This window comes from Delphinus delphis, chromosome 2 (genome assembly GCF_949987515.2).
Source record: "Delphinus delphis chromosome 2, mDelDel1.2, whole genome shotgun sequence".
In the NCBI taxonomy this organism is placed as follows: Eukaryota; Metazoa; Chordata; class Mammalia; order Artiodactyla; family Delphinidae; genus Delphinus; species Delphinus delphis.
In genome coordinates this window covers 43,648,147-43,672,155 of record NC_082684.1, presented here as the reverse complement: position 1 = coordinate 43,672,155, position 24,009 = coordinate 43,648,147, and the positions used below count along the sequence as shown (strand labels likewise).

At 41.6% G+C, this 24,009-nt stretch overlaps 1 protein-coding gene and 1 pseudogene across 1 annotated transcript in view; both read right to left on the bottom strand.

Annotated features, from left to right (window-relative positions):
- Nucleotides 1–24,009, bottom strand: part of SLC35F4 (solute carrier family 35 member F4) — a 284,934-nt gene that overhangs the window by 188,447 nt on the left and 72,478 nt on the right. The window lies entirely within an intron of this gene.
- Nucleotides 4,466–11,931, bottom strand: LOC132421161 (torsin-1A-interacting protein 2-like; annotated as a pseudogene).

The following is a 24,009-nucleotide window of genomic DNA, read 5'->3' as shown; positions in this document are numbered from 1 at the left end:
TTTCTGGAAACCAAATTTCCTCATCTATTAATAGATATTAAATGAGCTCCTTGCCTCAAAGGGTTGTTAACCGGATTTAAAAGAGATGATGTACGCTTATCACACAACTTGGCATTTTGTAAGTGCTCAATAAATGTTATCTGCTAATATTTCCATTAAATGTAGCCATAGCCTTCCCTAGTCAGTTTATATGTATGGATACAACTTTGAATGCCTGCCAGGTTTGGATCAATGAAAAAATAGAAAAATCTTGGCAAACAAACTTTCATGTTTTGTCTATGGCTTTCACGTGTGTGCTCAGCCCTCAGGTTTCTCTTAGGTAATCTAAAAGAAGCTCAAAGATTCCAGTCATTTAGGAAGCATTCACTGAGGCCCCAATGTGAGTAAAGAAAGAAAGGAAAAAAAAAGATTCAAGAGTTTGCCACCATGTTTACTCCCAGTGATTCAACTGACCACAGTGAAGTCATCAGAATTTCTGGCCAACTTTACACATTCAGGTCATTTAACCAATCTGGCCATGTGGTGGTCAAGTACAGTTAAAAATCCTAAATCATTCATGACACAGCACTATAAATTCTGTCAGAAATATCAGCTGCAGGAAAGTGACTCAGAAATCAGTTGGACTAGAAACCACTAGATGAAAAAGAACAAATCTCATTCCTTTGAAAAAGGAACACAGTGAAATACCAAGTTGATTTCTAAACAATTAAATTACTGAAAGTGATACATAACTTATAGTATAAAAATATTTCTGCAGTGAACTTGTGAATAATTATATTAATAATAAAAATATTTAACTTTTTATTTCTACAGAGTAAAATTCTCCACCCTTGTATTGCAGGTTTCATTTCTGATAAATAATCATTTCTTATTTTCATCAGGTCCATGAGCATTTGCTTGATCACCTCAGCTGCACAGTAAACTGCTGCTAATTCTGATGTGGGCATTTTAAGTTTTATATAACTTTTTTTTCAGTCAAAGTTAGAAATGATTCGAAGTGTTATCATCCTATCTATGCAACTTCTTTCAAATTGACATCACTGTAACGTATCACAATCGTATACACAAAAGCACTAAGAGCAGATAGGTAATGGAAAGAACTTCTCAGGCAGCAAAAACAACCAACTGAAATTTGGTTCTTCCTCCAAAAAATGATTGTTTTTTTAATTTGCATGTAAATAGTGTCATTTGAAAGCACCATATGTGCAGAATGAAACAAGTAGGCACAGCTGGCTCCTGGCCACAGCGGATGGAAGGAAACCAATGAAGCAGTTAAGCACCAAGCTGAGGGGCTTACACCCGTGCACACACGCACAGGCACAGACTGTTAATAAATATTACCTGATGTTGATGAACTACTCAGTTTCACTGGGAATCTCAGATGATAGGTGACACAAATGAAACTGTTAACAATTTTGTACACAATGACAAGATGGATGTGCTCTTGCTGCTCCGTTAAAATATGGAAACACACTAATTTGCTCTTGCACATACACAAATCATCTCAAACTTCCTAATTTCATGACTCTCTCTCACACCAAAGAACTTTCAAAACCATGCCCAAGTGTCCACAGAAAACACCTTGCTATAATCTCGTAGCAGCTGGGAGGATTCATGAAACCATTTTAAAAGGTGTTCTCAGGGAGAGGTCATCCACCTGACCTTCAGAAGACCTGTGCCTCTTCCCCAGAGCCCAGCACTCCAGGCCTCCGCCTCGCCTGCTGGGGAGGACGGACACTGCCTGCCAGCCAGCTTGCAGGGCGAGGGGGTGTGGGGCTCATTCGTGCTCCCTCTGCCCTTGCCATCTATTATTCTGTGCTTAGTATTTCCAAAGTAGGCAGGCCAGCTGAACTCCTCCCGGGAAGTGGCCCTGGGAACTGGCTTAGAATGAGACAGGACATAAGTGTCAAAAGGAACTTTAAAATGTCCTGCTCCTCACTTTGCACGTGAAAATATATTGTCATTGGCTAGCTGTGTGTTCTTATACCAGTCACCTAACCTCTCTGGACTTCGGTTTTCTGATCTGCAAAGTGATAGAACTGAAACTCTAAGGTACCTTCCAACTCAAACATTCTATGAAGAGTAACAGCAAAGTATTCGATGCCCATAAAACTTATGCAAAGCTATCTGGGAGGAAAAGCCTCTGATGAAAAAGACATTTTAAAACGCACAGAAGAGACCAGTTGCCTTATGAAAATAGAAACCAATAGAGAAAAAAAATAGCTAAGCCCCAAATATAACATGTTAAACACTGTATGGTAAATATAATTATGGGTCTCAATTTGTCGCTCTCTTATAGTAGTATTATATGTCCTTGCCATATTCTGGTAGTGTGTGGACTGTACTGCCACACCCCCTGAGCTTGGATTTAGCCATATGACTTACTTTTTTCAATGGGATATCAGTAAAAATAATACAAGCAGAGACTTAAAATGGGTTTGTGCATTTGGGTTGCCCTCCTGTACTTCTGCCAGTTCCACAGGGAAATATACTAAGGTAGTCACTGTGCATTCAGTCTGAACCCCAGAAGAGACCCATGCAGCAGCCCTGAACATAGCCTGAGGCTACCTGAGTCCAGGGGAACACCACAGACCCATGAGCAAGGAAAAAAGCACTTCGTTGTAAGCCTCTGAGATTTTGAGGTCGTTACACAGCATCATTACAAGAAAGGCTGACTGACAGACCCTGCAAGGAAATAACATATAGAGAATGAAGGAAACGCCTAGAGAACAAGATAAAACACCTAACCATCTATATAGGAATCACAGAACCAGAGCCAAGTGTACTCAACACCGTCACAAGCGTGTCAAAGTGACAGTGATGTCAATTTGAAAACCGCACACAAATTACAACAGTATCTTCTACAGTCAGTTTTGGTTTTGTTTCTGTTTTTCTTAGCAGTCCATACAGCTTATTCAGCAATAAAACAGAAGAGAACGTCCATCATGACAGACATAAGGCGGATACAGGGTAGATCTCTGGGATACATTCTTTAAACAGACTAACAAGTGACTTTTTAACAACATGTGGCAGGCATGATTTGTTGCATACCAACAGCCATTCATTCCTTCCTTCTTCCTTCCTAAAAGAGCTCTGATTTTATTAGGGGAGACAACGTGCCCTATCCAGGCAATGCCAACTCCACTCCCCTCTGCCAGGTTTCCCAGGCTCCCTTGTGATTCAAGGATGTATGGAAAAAATCCTTGCTGTAATGAGATGTAAGAAAAAATTTGTGAGGGACTTTTGAGAAAGATCTTCTTCCCCAATAAAAGAAACAGACCTGAAAGGAGAAAGCTTTTTGCTCCCTACTTCCGGCCTTTGATTGGGATTGAAACGTCTGGAGCAGCAACAAGCTACTAGTACTTGGTGAGAACTATGAGGACAAAAAGCCAATGTGATAAGGATCCCGGAGGGGAAAGAGAGAAAGGACCTGGGACCTTGAGAACATTGAGTTGCTACACAAGCACTGGATTATCTAGAATCTTAAGTGGAATTTTAAAATTGTTCAGTGGCCTCTGAGATGTTTTCAACTGCTTTTTCTAAGTTTCTTACCTGAACTCTAGTTCCATGATTCTTATGAACAAGTGAAGGTCAGAATGAGGACATTGTCAGATAAGACCTTCTTAGTTCTAAGAAAAATGTTTCCGCTAAACTGTTCATAATATATATGGAGTCAAGCTGGGTAACTTCTTTAGTCACCTATCTCCTAGGACAGGTACTTTTCCATTGCCAGGGGAGGACATTCTACGTTCAGTCACCACAAAGACAAGATAGTATTTGCTTACGTAGAGCCAAGGAGATGTAGACAGAGGCATTTCTGCATGCTTTTATGTCACCTATATAGGTGTTGCCTGATTGAATGTGATTTCTCTGACAGTGACCAGTTATCGATCATGTCATACCCACACTGAGGATGAGTTAAATAGAGCCAATGATGAATAAACAGTTATATATGAATAAATTATATATATATATATAATTACCACCGATTAATATATGAGGTAGAATTTAGAACAATATAGTTTATTATTAAAATGTCTAGTTGTTTTACTGGAATAATCTAGAATTCAGCTACAAGGATGCTTTCCCACAAAAGTTATCACTAGAATATAATGAAAGTACACACAGTAGGGGGCTTCTCCTCCAGGACTACCGTGTCATAATAATGTCAATCATTAGGCTGTGGAGATTTTTAGGAGTAAGCTAATTCCAAAACATAGGAAATATGGGTTAGTCAGGTTCTAGATGAACAGTCTGGCTTGGAATGCTGATTAAATTCATGCTGAAGAAGAGACGCATAGACCCCGGAAGCAGATCCAACAACAATTTAAGCAGCTTCCCAGAGCAGTGACAGTCTGGATCAGATATAGAAAGGAGTCATTTTTCCATCTTCCTTGGGCTACTAGTACACAACCCTCTGGAGTCTCCATGATTTTTACTTTAAGAAAATCTTAAGTTTAAGAAGTTATTTGCTTTGGCCAGGTTTTTTGTTCAAGGTTTTGTCTGTTCTGATCAGGATTCACTGTAATGCAGGGTTAAAACCAGCAACTCTAGAGTCATATATCCTTTTTCTAACAGTGGAGGACCCAGAAGAAATGGGTGGCAAGCTTTTTCAAAGGTCCACCTGGTAAGATTTTGGGGAGCCCCCTCAAGTGGGAAAGACCAAGGAAGAACGAGGCTTCTATTAGCAGGATTATCAGGATAACACTCAGGGCAATAACCAGCTCTGTTAATACGGTCTAAGAATACTTGGCAACATTCATTCTCAACCAGTTCAGTTTGGTACAACCAGTGGCCTAGTTCTAAACTAGGGAACCATTGCTGTCCAGTCAGGGCAATGTGAATTATCTGAGAACAAGGGGACCTAGAGAGACAACACAGAAAGCAATGTAATAGTAAGAGGCCACAATGACAAAGAGAGACATCAAACAACCAGTCCTATTACAGGTTTGGTTTAGCACTTTCTCAGTCCAACCACCATTACTTGGAGAGGGTAAAATGTGGCTTGCACCTCTGTGCAATTCTTCAACATTTCGTTTTTTGTTTTTTTTTTTTTTTTTTTTTCCGGTACGCGGGCCTCTCACCGTCGCGGCCCCTCCCGTTGCGGAGCACAGGCTCCGGACGCGCAGGCCCAGTGGCCATGGCTCATGGGCCCAGCCGCTCCGCGGCATGTGGGATCTTCCCAGCCCGGGGCACGAACCAGTGTCCCCTGCATTGGCAGGCGGACTCTCAACCACTGCGCCACCAGGGAAGCCTCTCGTTGTCTATTTTTCACTCACTTGCAACCAAGTCTCTGAACTCAGGGACTGATCCAGTCTATGTTATCAGTCACTTACTAGCAGCACAGATCTCAGAATAGCTCCTTTCAATCCCAGCTTCTCAAGAAAAGGTAGGGTTCTAGTCTAAGTTAATGATTTTTTCTTGTATGTTATCAGCTGCTGGTATCACGCAGAGGCACCTGGCTTACTCTGCTTTGCTGGTAAGTTATTATGTCTGCTTGGTGAAACAGAGGAGCTGACAGGTCCAGTGGGTCTTTGGTGGGCACTGGCACTCTTGCCGTTGCAATACATATACCCAAGTCTTAAGGGCTTGGCACTTGATAGCGATGTAGAGGGGTCAGGAAAACCTGGCAGAGTCCTCTTGAGCATGGATGCAATGAAGTCTTTCTTGGGAGGACCTTAATCAGGACCCAGTCACAGGGAAGTAGCTGCTGTTGAGTTGGTTGAAGGGTCTGGGAATGCTTCACACACTTACAAATTCTAGCAGGGTTTTAAATCGACTGTCAATGTCAGGAAAGCCCTTTGAGTGTTCTTTCTGCTCCACAACGCCGAGTTGCACCCCTTGGACGCAGCGGAACAGAACGTCGTCCCCGTCCCTTACACTCAGTTTTAAGTGATCCTAATTAATGACCCTAAATGGTTAGCTTGATTAAAAAGAGTTAGACCTGGGCTTCCCTGGTGGTGCAGTGGTTGAGAGTCCGCCTGCTGATGCAGGGGACGCGGGTTCGTGCCCCGGTCCGGGAAGATCCCACATGCTACTGAGCAGCTGGGCCCGTGAGCCATGGCCGCTGAGCCTGCGCATCTGGAGCCTGTGCTCCGCAATGGGAGAGGCCACAACAGTGAGAGACCCGCGTACCGCAAAAAAAAAAAAAAAAGAGTTAGACCTTTATTGGGAAAGAGGTAAAACTGTGGAAAAATCTAAAAACTCCTGAAAGTTCATTCAGATGAATTGGTTTTCACAAACTACCACATACTGTACTGTCTTCCACATCGCACTCAGCCTGGGGCTGCTGCAGCTATTTACCACCATAAGCCATGAGACTCTCAAGCACACACCTTATTTTTCTTTAAAAATGGACTTTCATATTTTAATTTTTTAAAATTGAGATCACGTAACATTGTGTAAGTTTAAGATGTATGTGTTGGTTTGATACACTTAGATTCTATGTATGTTTACTACCCAAGCTGATAGCTAATACCTCTATCATGTTACATAATGATCATTTTTTGTGTGTGTGATGAGAACAATTAAGATCTAGTCTCTTGGCAACTTTGAAGTTTATAGTACAGCATTATTGACTATTATTCACTATGCTTATTTATCTACTAGCTGTAAACATCATCTTAAACAACATCTCCCCAATTCCTCCACCCCCCAGCCTTTGGTGACCACCATTCTACTCTGTTTTTATGTCTGACTTTTTTAGGTTCCACATTTAAGTGAGGTCATACAGTATTTGTCTTTCTTTGTTGGATTTATCTCACTTAGCATAATACCCTCAAGGTTTAACCATCTTGTCACACGTGGCAAGATTTCCTTCTTTCTCAAGGCTGAGTAACATTTCACTGTATGTGTCTACTACATCTTTATCCATTCATAGACTGACAGACGCTTAGGTTGTTTCCATATCTTGGCTATTGTGAATAATGCTGCAATGAACATGGGTTTGTGGCAGGATCTTAGTTCTGCAACCAGGAATTGAACCCAGGCCCTCAGCAGTGAGGGCATGGAGTCCTAACCACTGGACTGCCAGGGAATCCTCCCAATTCCTTCTTACATATATACCTAGAGTAGGATGTTTGGGTCAGTTGGTAGTTCTATTTGTGATTTTTTGAGGAACCTCCATACTGTTTGCCGTAATGACTACTCCAATTTACATTCCCACCAATAGTACACAAGTATTCCCTTTTCTCCACCCTTCTCCAACACTTGCTATTTCTTGTCTTTTGGATAATAGCCATTCTAAGACGTGTGAGGTGGTATCTCATTGTGGTTCTGATTTGCATTTCCCTGGCGATGAGTGATATTGAGCATCTTTTCATGTACCTCTTGGCCATTTCTATGCCTTCTTTTGAAAAATGTCTATTCAGGTCCTTTGCCCACCTTTAAGTTGAATTATTTGCTTTTTTTTTGCTATTGAGTTGTATGAGTTATATATTTTATATATTAACCTCATTAGATATATGGTTTGTGAACTTTTTTTTCCATTTTGGAGGTTACCTTTTCAATTTGTTGTTTGCTGTGCTGTACCTCCTTAGTTTAATGTAGTCCCACTTGTTTATTTTCATTTTTGTTGCCAGAAGCACACACTTTCTCAAGAGACAATATTTCAATTTCTCCTAGGATCCAGAAGCTACTGGGTTTGAACAAATCCACTTTACAGAGAAATGTGCACATATCTGTCTCATAATTAAATAATGTAATTACCATGTTGCATCTGAGTTTTATGCTGCTCTGTCTTTTGGAACCAGAAGTCCTGCTCAGGCAGGTTTAGAACTTTTATAGTAAATGCACCAAAGCCTTAGTTTTGTTTAGCAGACCAAGCAGAGAGGAGAGAATAAATGAGAGAGGATAAACTCTCAAAACTCAGTAAATATCAGAGCACCAATCACACTAATAAGGGTAAATGATCTGTTATTCTATACCATTTGATAATAGATTATGTTGCCAATGAAAAGTTTGTGAGAAGTTTGTGACAATTTATAAATTGCTTATGTTCTAATAGTAAATGAAAAAAGCAGCACATACAATAGTATCAATAGTATAATCACAACAATGTAAAAGGAAAGTGTACTAGAAAACCAGATCTGGAATATTCTCAAGATTGTTAACACACTGTCTTTAAGTAATAGAACATTTGAGTGATTGTTTTTTTCTGCATTACCAGTATTTTTCATATTGAATATGCATTACTCAAGGTATCTTTTGAAATTACCTTTTCTAAATTACAACTTTATTCTTTCAAACTATCATTCCCTTTTTGGTATACTTTGTTCTGGTTTTTCCCACACCCTTACCAAAAAAGGGGAAATGCAAACTAATATTGCAGTAGAGTTTATGTATTTATATCTGACCTTCAGAAGTCTTGTTAATCACCAACAACACAAATATTTGTCCCCACAGCTAAAATTAGAGCTGCAATTTTTTCAAACTAATGTTAACCAAAACAATGAAATGATATAATCTCTAGAAAAGAGTCAACAGTGCCTTACAGCATGGTCATTAAAAATGAAGCTGCCATGTTATTATCACAAGACCAGAGAAATTTTGAGATTACATAGGACGTGGAAATTCTGTGTCCCAAAGACACACCAATCATATCTCCAAATTTGTCATTAGTTCAACAGAATGGACTGGTCTAATTCAAAAGTCATATTTAAATAAAGTATAAATATTATAATATCAAAAGAATAATTAGCATATTCTTTATCCCAGAGAGCTTCAAAGATGTTAATAGATTACCATGATCTCTATTTCTTCAAAGACAAGTAGAAAATAGAAATGTGAAATCATTTTCCCAAGGCCACACAGAGTAAAACATTACTGTGCTAGATACTTAACTGATTTATGAATGTTTCCTGAGTATGTCATTAGAATCTTAAAAATGTTACCACTGCGCTATGGAGGGACAATGTCTCTTTTTTTTAAATCAGAATTCCCATATTGCAAAAGTAATTTTGTATAAAGCAATAGTGTTTTCATTTCCAAAGCAAACTTTTGAAAAAAATAAAACTACTTGCCACCTGGCTTTGTGAGGAACTGCTACTAATAACTACCGTTAAACAGTTTGTAAAAATATGATATGCTATTTCCTTGTCTGGTAATGATAAGCTTAGCAGACCAAAGCATAAATAAACAACTGTGCTATTGTTTTTCAGCTTCAGAAAATTACACATGCTATTACTAGTTGATAATTTTGTGTGCTTAAAATCTAGAAACATTCATTAAAAATTAATAGGCTATGTCATTTTACAAGCATAGCTTTAAAAGATATGGAAAGTAGATTATTGGCAGTTTGTAAAATTAACAATGAAAGACTACTGTGTCTCACTTTACCTAAAGATTTACCTAAATATCTAGGAAGGCTCAGGAGCAATTTTGGGAGTTTGCTTAATGTTAAATTCTCTTATGATCTGAAAGTGCCAAAAAATAAAAAAATCACCTCCTGTCTATTCGAACACACACACACACACACACACCAGTTGCATCACAGCAACTAAGATCACCCATGAACTGATTTTTTTTTAAGCAGGGGCTCCACTACTTTTCTTTTTCTTCCTGATAAAGAGAAAATACCTTAACTTGCCCCCCCCATTTGTCTGTGGGTACAGCAGAAGTCTCACCAGGAAGAATGACAGATTCGTGGAGGAGACTCCAGTGAGTGATGCCATATATAGTTAATTAATGCCATATGTAGTTAATTAATACTAGAAAGAGAAGTGCAGACACTGTAAGTCATGATTACAAAGGAGACCAAACAACAGAGCACCCTAATAGTTTGGGCCTTTGTTAGAAAGAGACAGTTTTCCCCTTCACTAAAAGAAATTTTTCATAAGCACACTCTTACCCCTGAGGAAGAGGAGTGACAAGTGGGGATTGTTAAATTCAGGGCAAATGGAAAAGGCAAGCTCTGCTCCATTCTCTACTTTCTTTCTCTTGAGAGTATGCCTGCTCACGCTGGGCACAAGTTCTCTGTCCCTCTGTGCCCGGAGCCTCCACTGGGTGGGCCTCCTCTTCCCCCAGGGGGTTCCTGCCCCAGCCCAGTTAGGCAGTTCTGTCTAACGCCTGGGTTCACAGCTGTTAGCAATCCATGAGGCCAGTACAGCCAAAGCCATTACCTTTACTGGCTTCTGACAGTAAACAGGAAATAAATGGTCCCTGTCTTTGCATTGTGCTATATCTCAACTTGTTCAGAAACCAAGCCTCTTCAAGTATCAGTTTTACGGTGGTTTTATTCCAATAATAAGTATAGCAAATCACTATACTTACTCTTAGAAAAGGGCTTTCATTCATTGCTGATTGATTTGCAAAAACTCCAAGTCAAATCTACTGCCTGATTTATAAGGAAGCCATCGATCACACGAGACACGGTCCACACTTGAATTATCTGCTTACCAACATCACAGTTCTGGACATAGCACTCTACAACGACTTGTGCTATTATTTATTAATGTTTCTGTTTTAAAAGGCTCATTGTGTTTTACTTTAAAGTATGATGCCAAATGGAAACTACTGCAAAAGGAAATTGAGTATCACTTGTCAAAGATTAACACCAAAAACATACATAGCACTTAGTCTATGCCAGGCTTTATAAATACCACCTCATTGAATTCTCACCACGATCCTATGAGGTAGGTACTGTTACTGCTGTCGTTTTATAGATGAGAAAACTGAGGCATAGAGAGATTAGGAAATTTGCTCAAAGTCAGGCAGCTAGTAAGGGGCAGACTTGGCTCTGCCCCAGGTGTCCTGGCTCCAAAGTCAGCTCTGACCCACCTCAAGTACAGAAAGTGACTATAAAGACAAAGGCAGTGAAAAGAAGTCAATGTGCTCACAGTATAAAAATAAAAATGAAATGCAAAGCATAATAACCATTTAACAAAAATGCACACCTAAAAATTCTATTTTTCGTGCACAAGAAATAGCTGTTAATCACTCAATAGTAAAATTTTAAGTTTAAAAATGAAAATAAAATACAAAGAATAATCACCAATTGATTTCTAAAAATCCACTCTGGAAAAGTCTGTTTTTCTCTTGCAAGAAATTACTGTTGATGATAAGTCAATAATGAAAGCTTCATTTTAAATAGCCTTACTGTAAGATTAATTAGAGTAAAGTGCCCTGAAGGGAAAGAGGGTTTTAATTCATTTTTGTTGCCCTTTTGCTATGCCCTAAGCAGAAAGTTACAGAGGTTGAATACACCTCAATCATTCTGGGTTTTCATAATGGCATTTTCCCCACCACATCCTTCAGTGTCCTTATCTGCAGTGATAAGGACACCCCAACTCCTTCCCCACAGGAACAGGCCTTCAAGTGATCCATGTGGTCAGCAGGAAGTGGCTCTGCAACTTTAGTTTCAACCTAAGCAACAGCACTGTGTCTGTGACATCAGGGATTTGATGGGCTGTACCTCTCATAAGGTGTCCGTGAAGAGAGACAGTGGTGAGTCCCACCCCGTTTCCTTTGCTCACTGGTCACACAGCTACCAGACATTTCCCAGCAACCCTTGCAGTTAGGCAGGGTCACGTCACAGGCTCTGGCCAAGGGACGGTGCCACAGAAGTGATTCCTGGCACCATCAGTGATCCTCAATGTCCCCTCTTTGTCGGTCTGTGGCTGGAGGAAACGGACTCAAGGACCAGAGGAACCGAAAGCCCCCAAACTCAGGGAGTCTGAGTCCCTGAACGACTGTGGAACACAGAACCCATCCCCACTAAAGCCCACATTGGACTGTGATGTGAGGTGAAAAATAACCCTTTATTCTCTTAACTCACTTTGATTTTGAGATAGTTTATGACAGCACTTAGTTTATTCTGATTAATATAATACATTAAAACAAATGCTTAAATCTTACTCTTTGAAAATTCCTTTTCTTTGCATCCCTTAAAACGACCACTCCTTGGTAACTGCTGATGTAGTAGGCACTGCCCATACCTACAGTTTGGTCCCCATAGAAAAATGTGTTTCCAGGCACTGACCAAAATAATCAAAGGCTGAATCATATCAAGTCATCTTCTAGCTAACGCTCCTCTGAACTTACAGGTGTTTCTCTTTTGGCTAATCCTTCACTGTAACTGGCACATTGAATAAGCAAGACTTATGGGGTTTAATCACAAAAATGTGTTTTTTCCCATTGTCTCTTTAAACCCAGTCAGGTCCTTCCTTTAACCTTGACTTTTACGGTCATGCTTAGGTTAGAAAGATAATCAACTATCACTGTAAATTCCAACTGCAATCCCAATTCAGTATTTAAAAGTGTCTAGTCAGATATAGTGACGAACAGATCAATCGTCACCCAAAAGTCTCCCTTCCACACACCCCTCCCTTATGCAGGACCAGCAGCAAAACGCTCCCGCACCTCAGGGTTAACATCTTCTGTTTTAAATTCTTTCTCCCAGAACTTACCTGCTATTTCTGACCTGTGTCTCCCCCAGGGTTGAAGCTGTGAGGGGGAAGTAAAGGGGCAGGAAAATTCCTACTTGGTGAGTACTACATAGTAAGGTAGTGCTATTCTTCCTGGTGTTAGAAGACATCTAGAACTGACATTTCCATGGTGAGTATCTTTACGAATTCTCTAGAGACTACCACCTTCGAGGTTCCTCTGATGACAACCCCCATTTGCCCATCAATGCCGCTCGCTGGGCTGCCCATTCCCAAGCGCGCTCCGCTTCTGTTCCCTATTCCCCGCCCCGGCCCACCACAACAACCAATGTCACCTCACAGCCTTTTACTGCCATGGTCTCCTCCCCTGGGTGACCCCTATTAAAATTATTCCCAGCCATTGGTTCCGCATTCCACCCGAGAGCAGCGTGACCATTCAGACACAGCCGCAGCTTTGCACCTCTACCAGAGCACTCACCATCCCGTCTCCCTGGCTCCTTTGATTTCCCAGTGGGGATGGGTTAGTGGGTGACGGACAGCCGGCTACTACACCCTTCCCCCCACTAGAGTCACATGCTAAGCTCTCTGGGTGGTCAGGTAGAAGTCTCCTCCTCAGATCTGAGATGAAGCGACTGAGCACCTCCCTACTTCTTCCTCTTGCTTAGTTTAGGTGGATTCGCAACACAGCTTTCCCCAGAGAAATCCTCCTCACAGCAGTTTTAATTTTGAACCCTTAATTCACCTATCCTTGAAGAACCCTTAATTCATTTATCCTTCACTTAATGTCACTGGCAAAGCCCATTAACAATTCCTGAAATAAAAACAGAATCTGGGTAATAAATAAAGTCTAACCTTTTTCTTCTTTTCCTTGGTGCTTCGTCCAGTTTCACTTGTTCATAGAGTGCTGTGTGCAGAGGCCTTGCACCCAGCCCTCAAGACCACAGTTCCCGGTATAAAACGTTTGCTCCGACCTTCAGCTCGTGGCTGTGCGCAGAATCACGTGACATGATTCTAACTCAGTAGGCCTGGGGTGGATCCTGGGCGGCTGCTTTTCTAACGAGCTCCCAGGTGACGCTGATGATCTGTAGATAACCACACTGAGTAGAAAGGTCGAAAAATATCAGTTGAATGGTTTTCACGTTTTGCTTGTTTATTTCTTGTCTACAATAGTTTAGGGAGGCTGACGGAGTTTAGGGGGCAGAGAGCCCCTCAGATTGTCCCTTGCCACCACTGACCATCCTCAGTTTTAGCCTCTGCTCTCACCCTTGTTAGCATCAACAGCCGATGTCTTTTGCCCAGGTTCATGTGAATCCATCCTTCCCGCAACAAAGTCTCCAAATGCCTGACAGCTCTAAGACCGTCCATAGTAGGCAGTTTTTCCAATTGAAAAATGATATAGCTCTGTCTTTGACCTTGGTCAGAACCTGTTCATGATCTGGGCAGTATTTCAGAGAATGCTGTACAAAAAGGCCAGACCTTAACATGGAGTCAAGGACTCAGAATTGTACAAGTCTCAGTAAGGCTCAAAGAAAAGGGCTCACCCCACCCCATATGGAAGTGAAAGCGACCATTCAGACTACACACCTGTAAGGTGTGGCCCCCATCTTACTTTAAATCTCCCTTAAGGCAGATGGGTGATTTGCATAAATTTGCATAGTATTCACGATTCTTATACTGTCCAGTGATAAACTGACTTATTAAGAGAAACTTCTGTCCCAAATTCCAGTTTTGGAGATGATAAAACAAATGTTTCCCAGAAACCTCCTGAGTTCAAAGTAGAGGGCAATGCTGGTAGCAGAGGCGGCAGAGCTAAGCTGCAGAGAGGAATCCGTAAAGTTTGATTGGGATCTGGGATTACAACTGAAGCAGCAGCTTCTCCAAATTCGAGTCTGTGTTACTTATTACTTGCATTGGCTAATTCTTCCTTATTTCCCACCATAAGTGAGCACCGTAGCTTAGAAAGGCGAGGGGAAATTGGTGAAAAGAGCAAAGATTTCAGAGTGTAAGTTCACTACTTCCAGATTCTTCACTTACTTGGCTGTTGGCTTGGGGCAAGTTAATAATCTTTCTGAGCCTGAAATGCCTCTTCTATAGAATAAGGATAAGAATAACAGTCTTGCAAGGTCATTATGAGAATTAAATAAAATATATACCAAGAGGTATCACGCAATGCCTGGCATTTAACAGTTACTGACCACATAACCCTCTCCCCCTTCAAGGACAACAGAGACGTGGAAGACACTTGGTATTCTGCAAGCACCAAAGGTTTGTAAAGCTCTTTAACTTTCAAAGCACCTTCACAGCTGTTTTCTTACTTTGTTTTTCTAGGGAAGAATGAGGGGAAAGGAAGATGTGAAGAAAAGAAATACAAAAAGAGGGAAGTATGGAAGAAGCACGGGACACTGCAAAACAAAATCTAGAGCCTACGTTTCCATCAGACCGAGATGTGGCATGTGACCCAGGCGGCAGAGTCTCTCACAAGTCAGGTGAAGGTCAAATGACAGTGAGTGAAGTCTGCAGTAAATGCCCTCCAATTAAAATAATAGTAAGTCAAGTATCTGAGTTTGTTGTGAATTTGACCCATTAATTAATTTTTGAGAAGAAAGAAGTCTTCTTAATCCAATCACCAGCAAGTGGAGTAACAGTGTAGCGCTCGGCCTTGCTAATCACTGACGTGTATTCCCTGGTGGGACCCTAAGGAATATAGCGGAGCCATGCTACCCTATTAAAACCGCCTAAATATAGTCTCTGTGGTGTAATGTTTCTGGGAACCTTTTACATGTCAAGATCCAGAGCAAGTACAAATCCGCAGTACAGAGAGAATTAGATCTCAGCTGGAGCTCAAACTGTACCCATCCCCTCCCCTCCTCCCTTTAGGGATCTACTTACCTACAACCACTAAGCATCCTTCAAAATAGAAGTCAGGCTAAAGGAAGAGAGACTGGCCTCCACCAGCCTGGCCCACTAGCATCGCCCCTCTGGCCTTTGACTAAGTCCTTGAAGAAGGGCAGCATGGGGAGATATTCACAAAATATATTCACAAATATTTGAGAGACATGGGACACAGTAGGTAACAGAACTTAGGGAGCATATGACAAAGTGGGATAAAGAATGGGGAAAAGGAGCTGTCCCTATATCCCTGGAGAAAACAGTGTGGCATTTTGCCCAATGGCCAAGTGTCCTGGGCCCAATGAATCTGGGTTTGAATCCAAGTTCTGCCATTTTCTAAGTGTATGAGTCAGGGCATGTTTGTTAACCTCAGTTTCATTATCTACAAAATGGACACAAAAATAGAAACATCTCGGGACTTCCCTGGTGGTGCAGTGGTTAAGAATCTGCCTGCCAATGCAGGGGACACGGGTTCGAGCCCTGGTCCAGGAAGATCCCACATGCCGCAACTAAGCAACTAAGCCCGTGTGCCACAACTACTGAGCCTGCACTCTAGAGCCTGCAAGCCACAACTACTGCAGCCCACGTGCTTAGAGCCTGTGCTCCACAACAAAGAGAACTTCCCGCTCCGGCAACTAGAGAAAGCCCACACGGCAACGAAGACCCAACACAGCCAATTAATAAATAAATAAATTTATTTATTTATTTAAAAAAAAAAAAGAAAAAGAAACATCTCTTAGAGTCTTTCTAAGGTTTGAAAGAGACCTGTGTAAAAGCTGGGCCTATCAACTTTTCTCAAGTCATGGCAGTTACAGAAAATGACATGTGCATTATAATTCTATAACATAATGAAACTGCTTAATCCCAGAGATAGCAGCATTGGAGGTCCTCAGCCCCAGATCCTGTCCACACCTCCTGAGGGCTGAAGGGATAATAACAACAACAGTGATAGCAAATAGCACTGCTATAGAGCTTCCTGGGTGCCAGCTGCTGTTCTAAGTGCTCTACATTGATTAACTCATTTGATTCCCACAGCAAACTTATGAAATGAGTATTATCTTTTTGTTTTTTTTGGTTTTTTTTTGCGGTACGCGGGCCTCTCACTGTTGTGGCCTCTCCCATTGCGGAGCACATGCTCCGGACGCGCAGGCTCAGCGGCCATGGCTCACGGGCCCAGCCGCTCCGCGGCATGTGGGATCTTCCCGGACCGGGGCATGAACCCATGTCCCCTGCATCGGCAGGTGGACTCTCAACCACTGCGCCACCAGGGAAGCCCAGTATTATCATTTTTATTATTTCACAGATGAGGAAACCAAGGCACAGAGAGGCTAAGTAACTTGCCCAAGATTACATAGCCTGTGATTGTCAGGGCCAGGGCCAGGGCCAGCCCAGGCAGTTAGATCCAGAGTCCTTGCTTTCTTCATTATGCAATACAGCCTTTCAATATCATGGCCCAGCTCCAACCCAGACGTGGCATCCCCACCTTCCTCGCAGAAGGCACTCTGAAATACAGCTTTTCTCACCTTGCATGGCATACAGCATTTAACAAACATTAGTACTTTATAAAGAGCTGTGCAGTCAAGTGTGCAGATGCCCCAACAAGATCTGCAGAACTGGTGGTCTGCCAGAGCAGGACAGTCCAGGGCAGAGGGTAATGGCACAATTAGTGCCAGGAATCACAGAGAGACAGTCACGGCTGGCTCAGCAGCCAGCCACACCACAGGGAGGGGAAAAAGAGGATGGAAATGGTAATTTCCCCATTGCATGCTCTGGGGTTGTAGCACTCTCTAATAAATCACTGTGGGACACTTTGAACGGGGGCTAGAAGTCTAGCATTGGTGGTGGGAATTAGAGCCATCGTGTTTCTAACTGTAGGTGTTATAGGTACAGTTACCCCTAAACTGGCCTGGCCTGGGGAAGCCAAGGCCAGGGAAGCCAAGGCCTGGGGGAAGCCAAGGGTGAGCACCTGCTGAACTTCACACGTTCATTGCTGATTATAGACTGTAAATTCCTGAAAGGCAGAGGATGTGTCTCTCGCATTTTGATAGCCCCCAGCAGTTGTCAGAGGCCTTTTTTATATAGTAGGCCATCAATAGGTGTGTGAGTAAGTCAATCAAATATATTTACTTAATAAAGGTTTAGGGCTAGCCCTTAAAACAATTACTTTTAACTTCAAAGTTCTTTTTGCAGAGGCAATACACCGATTTCTCTGCTCTAAGTTTAAGTAACATTGGAAAACTCACAGTGGCAAAACTGAAGACCTAAACGAAACTCTGAACACAGTTATTGCCCACCAACTCTGGGCAAGACTCCTTCAAACACCAAGGCAGAAGCTTTCCTATGTAGAGAAGGTTATACCAAAACCCAAAAATGCTGTTTGCAAACTCAACCTTGTTGCTTCTCTAAATCAAAGACTCCATGACTAACAGCAGTTTTCATTATCATCATCATCATCACCATCATCACTATGATTATTTGTGTTAACTCTTTACCAATTCTGAGCGTATTAAACCAAATGTTATTTGATGAAATAAGACTTGTTTCTATGACTCAGGGGAAAGCAATTCCTGCAGTTTGTGCCATAACACTTTAAGTCAACAGTTTTCCAATGTATAAAGGTGGTTTTAGGTCAGTTTGGAGCACTGGTTGTCATGTCCCAACATCTGGACCACTGGTGTGGGAGTGGAATAGGGCCAGAATGTGATGGAATAAACATAAATTAAATAAGACTGCACTTTCTTTCATGCAGCCCTCAGAGATGCTTGTCATGGAAACTGAAAACCCCGTTCTACAAAATAAATGTGATTTAGCAGTGCTTCGCCAGATACCAGCATCTCGGTGATAATTTAGAACAGGGGACGACAAACTACAGCTCATGAGCCAAATCCAGCCTACCTCCTGTCTTTGTAAGTAAAATTTCATTAAACATAGTCACACCCATTCATTTATATATTGTCTATGGCTACCTTCACCACACTCCAAGTGCAGAGTTGACTAGTCTCAAAAGAGACAGAATGGCCTGCAAAGCCAAACGTATTTACCATCTGGTCCTCCAGAGAAAAAGTATGCCAACCCCTGATTTAGAATAATACCAAAAGGGCTTCCCTGGTGGCGCAGTTGTTGAGAGTCCACCTGCCGATGCAGGGGACACGGGTTCGTGCCCCGGGCCGGGAAGATCCCACATGCTGCAGAGCGGCTGGGCCCGTGAGCCATGGCCGCTGAGCCTGCATATCCGGAGCCTGTGCTCCGCAACGGGAGAGGCCACAGCAGTGAAAGGCCCGCATACCGCAAAAAAAAAAAAAAAAAAAAAAAAAAGAATAATACCCAAAGTCACAAACATCAACATCTCAGTGACAATTTAGAAAGCCACCAAAATTCATTTCACCAATCTACAACCCAACCTCCTAAGACACCTGAATTTAATTAGGGTCATTAAGTTTTTTAAACCATTTATATAGTTTATTTTTTGAATCTTCAACATGACGTTTATTAAAGAGGCACACACTTTGCCTTCTATAAAGTATGGGTCTCGCCCTTGATGTTGGCAGTTGGCATCCACCTCCTGTGTAGGAAATCAAAGTTGTTGTTCCTATTGCACTTCCTTCCATATATCAGTGTTTGACCTGTCCCCTTAACCTCAGGGCTGGGACAAACTCTAAAACATTAATATGCATAAGAAATGTAATTGAAAAATTTATCCCCCCATTCTTAAGATGTCACCCTTCTTATTTCTGTCTTTGGTGCTTGTCTAGCTGCAGCCTTGTTAGCTTGATCCCTGGCCAGGCAGCATTTGCTTAATGACACCCCCCATAGGAGCCCCCTCCTCCCCACTCATTACACCTTTTTCTTCCCTCACCCCAAATTCCCTGTAAATACGACATCTCTCAGGGTGCTTGACTAGCAGAGAACAACAGTGTTACCACTCTTTCCAGCCATAACTTGTTTTTCTTACACTGTACCTCATGAGCATAAACAAAGGAAAAGTATAGAAAGAGGGAAATTTAAGAAGTAAAAAGAGAAAGATAATGGTGAGAAGTTGACACATGGTAAAGGAAAATGTTGTTGGAAAAAGGGAAAGAGAAGGGCAGGACTACACCAACCTGTCAATAAAGAGGCAGCAAAGAATCACACTGTCAAAAGAGAAGAAAGTAAGATCTGACAGTGTAGCCAAATGCAGGACCTTTGAGTCTTACCCACGAACCTTGCTCTTTCAGGGCACATCTTACATTTTCTCAGAGAGGATGTGCCAATGTCACACTTCACATACTTGCCATCCAGGGAGAATCACAATGATTGTCTCTCCCTCTCAATAGTTATTAAGCCGCATGCATGTACAATCCCATTTTCACAAACGTCAGAGAGCACTGTAATGTCTTTGCTTTACTTCTCTTTAAATGGCTCCAAATGGCTACACTGCAGAAGAGGCTTCTGTCTGCTGATAGTTATTGAGCAAAACCAAATCAAGTACCAAAACACAAACAGCAGCTCAAGACCCACCCCAGCTCTCTCAGCCCTTCCAGGCATGCAGAAAATGAGTCTCCCTGTATCCCACAACCCCACTCTTCAGAAACCTTGCTCAAGGCCTGCCTGATTTGGGATCCATCACTCCAGCCCCTGAATAAAGCATCTGTTTACCTCCTCAAAACCAGAAAAGACATAATATCTTTTAACATTTACTAGGTGTTGAGAAAAACAAATACCATACGATATCACTTATATACGGAATCAAAAATATGACACAAATGAACCTATCTACGAAATGGAAACAGACTCATGGACAGAGAGGACAGACTTGTGGTTGCCAAGGGGGAGGGGGTTGGGGGAGGAATGAAGTGGGAGGTTGAGCTTAGCAGATGTAAGCTATTATATATGGAATGAATAAACAACAAGTTCCTACTGTAGAGGGGCTTCCCTGGTGGCTCAGTGCTTAAGAATCCACCTGCCAATGCAGGGGATACGGTTTCGAGCCCTGGTCCAGGAAGATCCCACATGCCACGGAGCAACTAAGCCCATGCACCACAACTACTGAGCCTGTGCTGTAGAGCCCACAAGCCACAACTACTGAGCCTGCGTGCCACAACTACTGAAGCCCACACCCCTAGAACCCGTGCTCCACAACAAGAAAAGGCACCGCAATGAGAAGCCCACACACCACAACAAAGAGTAGCCCCCGCTCGCCGCAACTAAAAAAAAGCCCGTGAGCAACAACAAAGACCCAATGCAGGCAATAAATAAATAAATTTTAAAAAAGTTATAAAAATTATTTTTAAAAAAACGTCCTACTGTATAGCACAGAGAACTATATTTGGTATCCTATGATAAACCACAATGGAAAAGAATATTAAAAATGTATATATACCTGAATCACTTTGCTATAGAGCAGAAATTAACACATTGTATATCAACTATATTTCAATAAAAAAAAGAAAGAAAAGACAGTGGTGACAGACCCCCCCCCCCAAAAAAAACATTTAGTAGGTGTTAATTTCTTGCTCTGAATTCATTGATGTATTAATAATAAAAAATACAGTATTGTCTGCTTTACAGACACAACTTGATATATTAACAGACTGGGAGGCAGGGCTGGGATAAGGATGAGATAAGTAAGGTGCCTAGAGGCACAAAAGACAAGGAGGCACTCACTTTCAGGGTCAAGTACAAAATCAGTCATCTCTGAGGCATGCGGGATGGGAGTTTAATAAAAAAAATTCACCACCCTTCCATGCCCCAGTGCACGATTTTAGTTGCGTTCAACTGACTAGGCGGAGGGACTGTATGATTGTGTTCTAGATGCCCACAGCAGTGGCTCCTTGATAATAAACCTTTATGTTTGCCTTTCCATCCACCTGTTATACTCTTTTGAAACTCACACCAGCTCCATGGAATCATCTCTCAACTACCACTTCCTAAATGCAAGCCTGTATGCCAAGCCTCTACTTTCTGGAAGAAATTAACCTAAGAGAATTGGCATCAGGATTTGCTATCGGAAGCAGGCCCTGAGGATGGGGATCTGGAACTAATGACTCACCTACAATCAGCATCGCCATCGTATGACTCCCCCATATCAGATGGAAATAAGGTATGGGTAAAAGGTGAACCATTGATTTCTGCACTTGAATAGTAGTGGGGGGATGGGAATAACAAGGATTGTGGGGTCGACTGGCTTTAAATGCAACCACAGGGCAGACTGTATTGAAAATTAGGTTCAGGATTTGCTGTTAAAGACACAGAGCTACAAGAGGTCTGTGACATGACTCCTATGTCTAAAGCAGGGACCTGACAGGATAAGAGTGAGCCCTTGAGACCTGCTTGTAGAAAGACCTAAGAACCTTGTATCCCTATGATCCTTTGAATTTCCCTACACTGGAAGAAGTAACATCCTCCCTCTTTCTAGAGAACAGCCTCCTTTCACCTGGAGATCTGCAAAGAGCACACCTGAGGCAGGTACATCACATGATCAAGCTTTGTCCACCTCAAGAGGTGGACACCTCCATATCCACCTTCCGGTACCACCTTCACATTAGGTTGCACCACAGCCCAAGGAAAGTAGTCCCTGCTCTGGCAGGAACAAGGAAACATGCTCTTAGAATTGTAGGACCTGAGCATGTGTACAAGTAGGCACCTGGAGAATACATTTGACAATGGATCTTTGAGATTTTGAATTAGGAGACAAAAAATATAGCTGTGATAGAGAAGAATTTATTGATATAAGAGCCTTTTCCTGTGATTTGGGAGCTTAATATTCTGACAAAATCACCTGAGGCTGGTCTAAAAATGTGCCTGGTATGGCCCCTTGGATACTGAACATGATAATGGTCTACAGTAAAGGAGGTAGAGATACTGAATTGTCCTAGCAGAGTATTCGATGGAGGAGTCAGAGGGCTCTGAGAGGTGAGAATATTAGGATGGATTTAGTGAGGCTGGAGAACTCACCACCTGAGTGTATTCTCCAGCAATGGTCAAAGATAGAATGCACAGGTGAGAGGCATACCAGACTCACTGAGAAGCTAGGCAATGGTCGTCCTCTGTGGGTTAAAATCAAAGGAGATACTAAGTGGAAGAGTGCTCCTGACTATAACATCACTATATCTGTGGTGTTGATAGGATTTGGGGATGGCAGGGGCCAAATGGTGGCACTTAATCATCAGAGATAAGTTAGAAATAATTACTCTCATGGCATCAAGGCCAGAGTGGCAATCAGGGGGCTTCATCTCTAATAACCAGAATGCATGGATCTGAAACCAACAGGTGGAAGTAGGATTGGGCCCTGTCACCATTCTTCTCAGTGACCCACTTGCTTCTTCTCTCTGAAAACTTTGCATCAGCTTGGGAACTCCTGGTTCACAGGGAAGGGGAAGCTTCTAGCAAAGGATGCAGTGTGAACCAGAAGCTATGACATCCAGTCAGTCATATTGACTCCTCATTCCAGTAGACCAGTAGCCAAAGAAAGGATCACTGTCAAGGTGGGAGTTATTGACCCTGATTACAATAAAGATCTAGGACTGATACTATACAATAGGAACAGAAAGGGGAGCGTCTGGAAACCAGGGAATCCCCTGGGCTATTTCTGTGCCTTGTGATCATACTAAATAGGAAATCTCAGCAACTATGGTCCACAGGTGTTAAAAATAAAAATAAAAGTAGACAAAGGCTCAGATCTCTAAGGGATGAAGATCTGGGTCATTGACCAGGCAAGCAACTTAGACCTGTTTAAACACTGTCTAGCATGAACAGACTTTAGAATGGGGTAGAGAGCAGTGTGATGACGAATATCAATTACAGCCTCAGGACCAATTGTGAAGTGAGGATCATAGCTTGTTCCAATAACCCTGCTGTTTTACACCTTTCATAGGATTGCAGCATTTTTGCTGATTACCTGATAATATTTTTACCAAAAACCTATGGCCAGCATCACACTTAACAATAAAACTTTAGAAACTTTCTCTATAAATTCAATTTCAAGGCAGGGATCCCTACTATTCAGACAGCAAATTAGTATCCTGCAGTTATCCTAGCCAGAACATTAAATCAAGAAAAATATTGAGAGGAATAAGAACTGGAAAGGAAGAGATAAAATTGTCCTTTATTGTACATGATATGATTGTTAATATAGAAAATGAGAAAATATACAAATAAATTACTAGGACTGTTAAAAAGACTGGCCGAATTGTGAAATACAAGATCCACATTCTGAAATCAGTTAACATTCATTTACATGAATAATATTGGATTAGAAAATAAAATTTACAGAAGGTTTCATTCACAATGAACTGTGAAAGATGTTATATGGAGAGAATTGCAAAACTTTATATAGAAATTTAAAACACATGAATAAATAAAGGGATAAACAATGTTCAAAATGAGGAGAATCTCCTAATTAATCAGTGAATCAAATGCAGTTCCAATGAAAATATCAACAAAGTTGTTCATGAAATTTGATACATTGATTCTATAATTTTTATGAAGAGCAAAAAGCCAATAATAGCCTAGATGATTTTGAACATAGGTAGGAGAACAAATACTACCAAATATCAAAGCTTCTTATAAACTTGTAGTAATTAAAACTGTGGTATGGGTAAGGGAATTAGCAAATTGTCTGGTGGAATAGAGGATTCTGAAATACACCCATGCTTCTATGCAAACCTGATATGTGGAAGGGGTGTAATTGGAAATAACTGGGAGAAAATATGGATGAATATTTCAACAAATATACTAGAACAACCCGCTACTCATGTGAGAA